The sequence below is a fragment of the Pinus tabuliformis genome, chromosome 7 (genome assembly GCF_031772625.1).
Source record: "Pinus tabuliformis cultivar Carrire ecotype Pingquan chromosome 7, CPIR1, whole genome shotgun sequence".
Taxonomy (NCBI): domain Eukaryota; kingdom Viridiplantae; phylum Streptophyta; class Pinopsida; order Pinales; family Pinaceae; genus Pinus; species Pinus tabuliformis.
The window spans coordinates 820094672-820104506 of NC_142293.1; positions in this window are offsets into that span (position 1 = coordinate 820094672).

Genomic DNA, 9835 nt, shown 5'->3' on the forward strand with positions numbered 1-9835 from the left:
GCGCAGTGAATGAAGATTTAAACGCGATAACACAAGACTATATAAAACTCTAATTCCAGAGAGGCCAAACTGGAAATCAACAACACTTAGAAATATTTCGAAGGAAATTCAACCTCCAGGATTGACCGTTCATGCATAGAATACACAGAGACATAGAGAAGTTCCAAATTTTACAATACAATCCTTCATAACCAAATCCCTTTACATTAATTCAAAACTTACATAAATACCTGTACATACAACAACTAGATCCTAAAGCAATGGATCGAAACTGCCTAATCCTATCTAATCTGCATGATACTCTCCTCGAGAATCTCAACTAAGCCTAACTAATTGAATTAATTACAAGATAATCCAAATCCCTGAAATCTAGCTCAAATCCTATCTAGAATGCTTTGTAAAGTGACAGCTAAAGGATCCCACTCCTTTGCTTATAAACTTTTTTTGTATTTTTGGAATAAGATTCGAAGCCTTTTGTCTTCAAGCCTCATGCTCCTGCATCAGAATCTTGAGGACAAAATTCTTCATGGGCTCCTGTCCATGAGCTCTTCTACATAACTACCCAACTTATGTATCATGGCATTTCATCTAGGTAGCATCAGCAATTGGTTGATCCTTCCACTTGACCAAATACTAAAAATACTCCTATCCTCTTGTCATTTCAAACACTCTCTTATCCAATACCTTCTCTGGCTGCAATGCCTTTGCTGTAGGTAATTGTTTTACCCAATCAACCCCTTGTTCTTCTTTATCTTCTGTTGTATCCTCTGCATTTCCACTTTCATACCTGTACAAATTAGCAACATTGAAAATTGGAGATATTCCAATATCAGGGGATAATTCAATTTCATATTCATTTGTAGAAAATTTCCTCAAGGCTTTTCATGGTCTAATTTTCTTAAATTTTAACTTGTTATACTCCCTTTTTGGGAATCTTTCCTTCCTCAGGTGTGCTAAAACCAAATCTCCAACTTCAAAATTAACTTCTCTCTTCTTCAAATCTGCTCTGCTCTTGTACTTTATGTTGCTATCCTGTAACTGTTGTTTTACCTGTTCATGTATTGCTTGAATATCTGAAGCAAAATCTTCTCCTTTAGCACTTCTCATTTCAGCTTTTCCCAAGTCTCTTAATTCAAACACTCCTCTTGGGTGCATTCTGTAAACTATATGGAATGGAATCTACCCTGTACTCCTGTTAGGAGAATCATTATAAGCATATTTAGCCTGTTGCAAAATTTAATCCCACTATTTTGGATGTTCACTTGCAAGACTTCTCAGAAGATTACCCAAGCTTCTGTTTACAACTTCAATCTGTCCATCGGCCTGAGGATGATAAGCTGAACTAAAACTTATTTTAGTACCAAGTTTCTTCCACAAGGTCCTCCATAAATGTCCAACAAATCTGGTGTCTCAGTCTGAAACAATGCTCTTAGGTAACCCATGCAACCTTACAATCTCCTTAAAAACAGATTAGCCATGTGAGTAGCATCATTGGTTTTATAACATGGAATAAAATGTACCATTTTAGAAAATATGTCAACCACAACATAATTTGAATCATTTCCTCTTTGACTTTTTGGTAAACCCAAAACAAAGTCCATACTTACCATATCCCAAGGTCTATCTGTATAGGTAATGGAACATACAAACCTATGTTTTGGCTCCTTCCCTTTGCATACTGACAGACTTTACAATTTATCACATACTTCTCCACTTTAGATCTCATCTTCGGCCAGAAATAAAACCGATTCAACTGCTCATAAGTCTTGTCTGCTCCAAAACGTCCTCCAAGTCCACCACTATGTGTTGGCATTATGATACAGGTGTTGTCCTTGATGAAAACTCACTCAAATGACAGTTCACAGTGCAGCAGGTTAACAACAAAGGATTACAGATCAGACTCCAGAGATTGAAGAAAGAGAGTAGTTGAAGAACTATACATTGGTTCACCTTGTCCAAGAAGCGTATACACGCAGGTTAACAGAACAAAAGGAGCGTATAACGTACACACATGATTTCACAGGAGGAAAAGCACGTACATGTTGGAAAACCAAGTTTTTGGTCCGAGGTATTTGGTCAAAGGTATTTTGATCCAAGGTATTGGTCCAAGGTATTTGGTCCAAGGTATTGACCTTAGGTATTTGGTCCAAGGTATTGGTCCTAAGTGGTTTTGGTCCAAAGTATTGAGAAAGGCCTAAGAGTATATAAGGAGGAGAAGATCATTAGGCTAAGGTGTGCAAGTATTGAATATCTTATGAAGTGTGAGATCAAATATGTAGGTTATGGGCTTATGGTTCTTGATCTGAACTAAGGATGAACCTTAGCGGTTGATGGGGGATAAGATCTAATGATGGATCAGGATCTTAAGGCCTAAAATGAATTATCATTATGTGGTTTGATCATGTATAGTCTAGATTTGAATACTGACGCATGTTTTATTCTGTAAATGTTATGATCTGGGTATGACTAAAGTCTGGAATAGCTGCAAAGTTATGAGTTAATATTTGCAGATCTGTACGCTGGTTGGCTTTGATAAAAGCATGTATACACATCATTCGGCACATCAAAGTAGCATATACATTACGAGATATGATGTTTGAAGTTGCATTTGGTTCTGGTTGTTGATGCAGAGTTCTTGGTTTTGCTTTGTGTTCTGGTGATTGTGTTCTAGTGACAGTGGTTTGAATGTTCAGATTGATTGATTGTGATTTGCTTTAGTGATGATGGGTTTTCAATGATTGATTCAGTTGTGGTTGATTCATATATTGATGATTGAGTTTCAGTGATTGGTTGATGCAGATATATTTGATGGTTATGGTGATTGATTCTAAGCTTCAATGTTGTTGATGGGTCCAGTATGAGAATTTGATGAAATGTGGCCTCCAGATTATGGTGTTGTGTTCCAGGAGCATCCAGTCTGAAAATTTATGAAACGTGGTCCCTAGAGGAAGAGAGAAGGTCGTAGGCTTCTGTAGGCCGGCGCCTACGTACTGGTAAACATATCGGCTAGTACAAGAGCCAGGGGGTTGTAGCTCCCTTCTAGTAGTAGCTGGAAAATGAGTGAAGGTTGGAGCATTCAGTAGGCCGGCGCCTACGTACTAGTAAACATATTGGCTAATACAAGAGCTAGGGAGTTGTAGCTCCCTTCCAGTAGAACTTGGAGAATGAGAGAAGGTTGTAACCTTCTGCAGGTAAAAGCCTACGTACTGGTATGAGTCTGCACCAGTACAATATTGTAAACAGGGTTTTCCTATATTAAAAGAAGACAACAACAGGTGGTTTTTGTCCCGCATTGGGTTTCCACGTTAAATCTTGGTGTTCATGTGTGTTTCTTATCTGTGATGGTGTTTTTTGTTATTATTGCACATGGTTACTGTTTATATGGTTAATGAAGTACTGATGCACTAATTAAAGATCAACATATGATGAATTAACTGAATCATAAGTTTGCTGGATATACGTTGGTTGCCTTAAATACAGTTGCATGTACACGCGAGTTACCTTCATTGAAGTAGCGTATAGAAATCAGAGTATGAAATGAAAAATTTATTGATTTGACTAATACTGATTCACCCCCCCCCCCCCCCTCTCAGTATTATTTCCAACAATTGGTATCAAAGCAGGTCCTTCAGAAGAAGCTTGATCGCTTGAACGAAGATCCATCAAGATGAATAATCACAAAAACATGCGATCAATCAGACTGCCAATCTTTGATGGGAGCAACTTTGTTTATTAGAAAATAAGAACCGCAACCTATCTACAATCTCTTGGAATAGATATTTGGGAAATTGTGGAAGGAGGATATAAATTTTCAACAACAATTCCTACAGACATGGCAGGTAAAAAGAAATATGAAACCAATGCCAAAGCTATCAATATTTTATTGGGAAGCTTGTCACAATTAGAGTTGGTCAAAGTCATGTAGCTCAAATCAGCCAAAGAGATATGGGACAAAATCGTTCAGAGATATGAAGGAGACTCTCAGGTAAAACGTGCTAAGCTTCAAACTCTCAGAATTCAGTATGAAACTCTTAAGATGCATAGTGATGAGAGTATAGCTAGTTACTTCTTACGTAGAGATGAGGTTGTTAATTGTATGAAGAATCTGGGTGAAGAGATAAAGGAAGTCACTTTAGTTGAGAAAATTTTGAGACCTTTGTCTACTAATTTTGAGTCAAAAGTGTCTTCCATAGAAGAAAAATAGGATCTTCAGAATATCACTGTGACGCAACTTCATGGAATCCTAACTGCTTTTGAAATGAGAAAAGGAGGTCCATCAGATATGAGAGAAGCCGCATTTAAAGCATCAACAAAGGGAAAAGAAAAGGAAGAACACAATGAATCAGGACACATTTAAGAATAAGAAGATGAGGTAATTTTTGTCAAGAAGCTTCAACAGGGTTCTGGAAGGTTCAAAGGTAAGCTACCTTTCAAATTCTTTTCTTGTGGTAGAGTTGGTCATTATGCTACTAGATGCCCTCATGTCAAAGGAAAGATGTTTGTAGAAGGTAATAGAAGTTACTATACTCATGATGATAGTGATGGCTTGTCAAATAGTGATGAAGATGATCAAGAAATTAAACTACTCATGGCATGTGAAAATGATGCCTTAGAAAAGGAAGATTTCCTTAAAGAAATCAGTCAACTCAAAATTAGTTTGGCAGAAAAGGATACAGTCATAAACACAGTGACACATCAACTCACTGAAAAAGACAAACAAAATGAAGTGTTAGAAGGTGAAGTAGTAAGTCTAAGAAAAGAACTTGAAAAGACAAATACTCTAAATATTAGATTTGCTAAAGGATAAAAAACATTAGATGAAATCATAAAAGTTTGAAACATTCGCCCATTATAAAGACTGGGCTTGGTTTTCATGAAGGTGAATCTAGCTCACAACATGAGGTAAGAAACTCCAGTGAAAAATCTAAAATGCTCAACAAGGAGATAAAAAGTCAACCCCATCAACAACCAAGGTAATAAATTCTTCAAAGAAAATATTTTACTCCTAACTGTGGAAGTGATAGTCGGTTATTTCCTTCGATGAATAATTTTGAATGTTTTATATGTCATAATTTTGGACATGTTGTAGCCATATGCATAAGTAGAATGGTTCAAGACCGTTACATAGAAAGATCGTCAGTTTCTAGGTACTTTAGGGGATATTGTTTTGCTTGCAATATGTTTGGTCACAAAGCTATTGATTGCAATAGAAGGAATATGAAACATGTAAGATGCTATGCATGTAACAAGTTTGGACATAAAGTAAAGGAATGCAGGAGAAAATTTCGGACACCATACCAAAAGGAGCAAACATCATCACAATCCAAGGTATTGAAGAAGACGAAATTGTTGTCAGAAAGATGTGGCATAGCTCAGTTTACAGACATAACAGACCCAGGGGAAGCTGAAAGTGTAAAACTTTAGTATTCCAATTTTCATACACAGCTATTATGAAGAGAAGTCGCATATATACACGAGTTAGAAGCTGCACAGTCGCGTATATGGTGTTTTGAAGAAAAAGTAGCTGGATAGACTCAGGAAAAGGAGTCTGATATGGTTCAATCAATTATCTGCTCTGTTTGATGATGGTTACAATTTACTGATGATATGTGGAAATATGTTGGTGCTCATAAGTTGGCACAGGTTTAGGGGGAGCATATGCTTCTAATAATGCATTGTTGGCATTATGTTAGAAGATCTTGGTACTTGAATATGCTTATATTGCTTGATCCACATAGTTGTTTTGATTCATATGATTCTTTTGATGATGTACATATACATGCTGTTGATCTTGATGCTGCTGACAGATGCTAATGGTGCAGATCATATATGGTGTATGATAGTTGCTGATGACTATCATGGTCTTGTTTAGATTGTTGGTCCTTGTTATAAATGTCATGTATATCATTTGATGTAAAGGTCATGAAAATACCTAATTTGTAACCCCACTATGCATGGGAAGGATGATGTAATAATTTCTATTTCAGTCATGTATAAAAATTTGGTATATCCCTACTTGGTTGGGTGGATGAGTCAAAATTGGTGTATCCCCACTTGGTTGGGAGATTGATGTATGTAAGAGTCATTGATGATAGGAAGATCATACTCACTTAGTTGATTTAAAAAGTCATGTTATTCTTTTGAAAAATGTTTTTCTAGACTCTACATATGCTTAGGGGGAGCATGGGTGGTTTAGTGCATCTCAACATGTACAAAGGGGGAGCTCAATCAGAGAATTCAGCATGTACTTAGGGGGAGCATGGACAACATAATGTATATAAAAAAGGGAGAATATCTTGGTCCACCCTTTGCCCTTGATGTAAAAGGGGGAGAGTGTCTTGGTATTGTTTTTGCCATCAAGTCCAAAGGGGGAGATTGTTGGAATTATGATACAGGTGTTGTCCTTGATGACAACTCACTCAGATGACAGTTCACAGTGCAGCAGGTTAACAACAAAGGATTACAGGTCAGACTCCAGAGATTGAAGAAAGAGAGTAGTTTAAGAAGTATATGCTGGTTCATCTTGTCTGAGAAGCGTATACACGCAGGTTAATTGAACAAAAGGAGTGTATAACGTATACACACACTTTCACAGGAGGAAAAGCGCGTACATGTTGGAAAACCAAGTTTTTGGTCTGAGGTATTTGGTCCAAGGTATTTTGATCCAAGGTATTGGTCTAAGGTATTTGATCCAAGGTATTAACCCAGGTATTTGGTCCAAGGTATTGGTCCTATGTGGTTTTGGTCCAAGGTATTGAGAAAGGCCTAAGAGTATATAAGGAGGAGAAGATCATTAGGCTAAGGTGTGCAAGTATTGAATATCTTATGAAGTGTGAGATCAAATATGCAGGTTATGGGCTTACGGTGCTTGATCTGAACTAAGGATGAACCTTAGCGGTTGATGAGGGATAAGATCTAATGATGGATCAGGATCTTGAGGCCTGAAATGAATTATCATTATGTGGTTTGATCATGTATAGTCTAGATCTGAATACTGATGCATGTTTTATTCTGTAAATTTTATGATCTGGGTATAACTAAAGTCTGGAATAGCTGCAAAGTTATGAGTTAATATTTGTAGATCTGTACGCTAGTTGGCTTTGATAAAAGCACGTATACACGTCGGTTCGGCACATCAAAGTAGCATATACATTATGAGATATGATGTTTGAAGTTGCAGTTGGTTCTGGTTGTTGATGCAGATTTCTGGGTTCTTCTTTGTGTTCTGGTGACCGTGTTCTAGTGATAGTGGTTTGAGTGTTCAGATTGATTGATTGTGATTTGCTTTAGTGATGATGGGTTTTCAATGATTGATTCAGTTGTGGTTGATTAAGATATTGATGATTTAGTTTCAGTTATTGGTTGATGTAGATATATTTGATGGTTATGGTGATTGATTCTAAGCTTCAATGTTGTTGATGGTTCTAGTATGAAAATTTGATGAAACGTGGCCTTCTGATTATGGTGTTGTGTTCCAGGAGTATCCAGTCTAAAAATTTATGAAACGTGGTCCCTGGAGGAAGAGAGAAGGTCGTAGCCTTCTGTAGGCCGGTGCCTACGTACTGGTAAACATATCGGCTAGTACAAGAGCCAGGGGGTTGGAGCTCCCTTCTAGTAGTAGCTGGAAAATGAGTGAAGGTTGGAGCATTCAGTAGGCCGGTGCCTACGTACTAGTAAACATATTGGATAGTACAAGAGCTAGGGGTTGTAGCTCCCTTCCATTAGAACCTGGAGAACGAGAGAAGGTTGTAACGTTCTGCAGGTAGAAGCCTACGTACTGGTATGAGTCTGCACCAGTACAATATTGTAAACAGGGTTTTCCTATATTAAAAGAAGACAACAACAGGTGGTTTTTGTCCTGCATTGGGTTTCCACCTTAAATCTTGGTTTTCATGTGTGTTTCTTATGTGTGATGGTGTTTTTTGTTATTACTACACATGGTTACTGTTTATATGGTTAATGAAGTACTGATGCACTAATTAAATATCAACATATGATGAATTAACTGAATCATAAGTTTGTTGGATATACGTTGGTTGCCTTAAATATAGTTGTGTGTACACGCGAGTTACCTTCATTGAAGTAGCGTATAGAAATCAGAGTATGAAATGAAAAAGTTATTGATTTGACTAATACTGATTCACCCACCCTCTCAGTATTATTTCCACCACTATGTTTCTCCTTGATTAAATTTTCCCTCATAGAACAATTTGGTATGCACAACTGATTTCTTTTAAATAACAATCCTTCTTGCAAGAAAAAATCCAGCCACTTACTTTTGTCTAACAAAGCAGGATTTTTACAAGCTTCAAATGCCTCTTTAAAATCTAAATCTTTCTCATATAATTCTTTAAGAAAATCAAAACCCAACACTTGAATTTGACTTTCAAGAACGAAAATATTTTTCCTGCTTAAGGCATCTGCTACTTTGTTTGATTGACCAGTTATATGGTTTAATACACAATTAAAACTTTGAAGATATTCTACCCATTTTGCATGTTTCTGAGTAAGCTTTGGTTGTTGCATAATGTACTACAATGCATGATTGTTTGAATAAAGTATAAATTCCTTAGACATCAAGTAATGTCTTCACTTTTTCAGTGACTGTACTACTGCATAAAATTCCTTATCATAAGAAGAATATTTCTTCTTTGATTCATTCAATTTTTCACTCAAATAAGCTACAGGTTTGTCCTCCTGACTTAAAACAACTCCAATAACTTCTCCACTAGCATCAAATTTCACTTGAAAAGGTTTATTAAAATTAGGAAAAATTAAAATAGGTTTTTTAGTGATCTTTCTTTTCAATAGCTGGAAGTTCTTTTCTTCTTCAACTGTCCATTTAAATGGTTGTTTATCCTTCTTTATAGTGTCAATAATAGAAGCATTGATCTTACTAAAATTCCTTATGAATATCCTATAAAAACTAGCAAGACCATGAAAACTTCTTACCTCAAAAACACTTTTTGGTGAAGGCCACTCTATGATTGCTTTTATCTTCTCCGGATCCATCTTTAATCTATCAGCATAAACAAAAAAGCCCAAATATACCAACTCTTCCTTCATGAATGAACATTTCTTTAAATTTAACAGTAACTTTTCTTGTTGTAGCTTCTGTAAGACATAACTCAGGTTTCTCATGTGTTCCTCTTTAGATCTGTTGTAAACTAATATATCATCCAGATATACTATTACAAATTTACCAATAAATTCTTTTAGCACTTCATTCATAAGCCTCATAAATGTACTATGAGCATTTGATAACCCAAAAGGCATTACCATCCATTCATACAATCCTTCGTTTGTTTTAAAAGCAATTTTCCATTCATCTCCTTCTCTAATCCTTATTTGATGATACCCACTTTTTAAATCCAGCTTTGTAAAATATCTTGCTCCACTTAAACTATCCATCAAATCCTCAATTCTAGGTAAACGAAATCTGTACCTGATTGTTATTTTATTGATTTCTCTTGAATCAATACACATTCTCTAGCCTCCATCTTTCTTTGGACTCAACACTATTGGCACTGCACAAGGACTCAAACTCTCTCTAATTAGTCCTTTATCTAACAATTCCTGAACCTGTTTTTTTATTTCTTCAGTTTCTATGGGAGTCATCCCGAAGCTACTTTATTTGGCAGATTTTCCCCTGGAATCAAATCTATATGATGACTGATTTTTCTAATGGGTGGTAACTCATTAGGCAAATCGTCTACAATGATATCACAATAATTATCCAACATCTCTTCGATTTCAATTGGCAAATAAGAAATCTTAGTAGAAGTAATTATTACCTTAGGTTTGCAAATCAGTGCAAAATTTACCTCATCCTCTT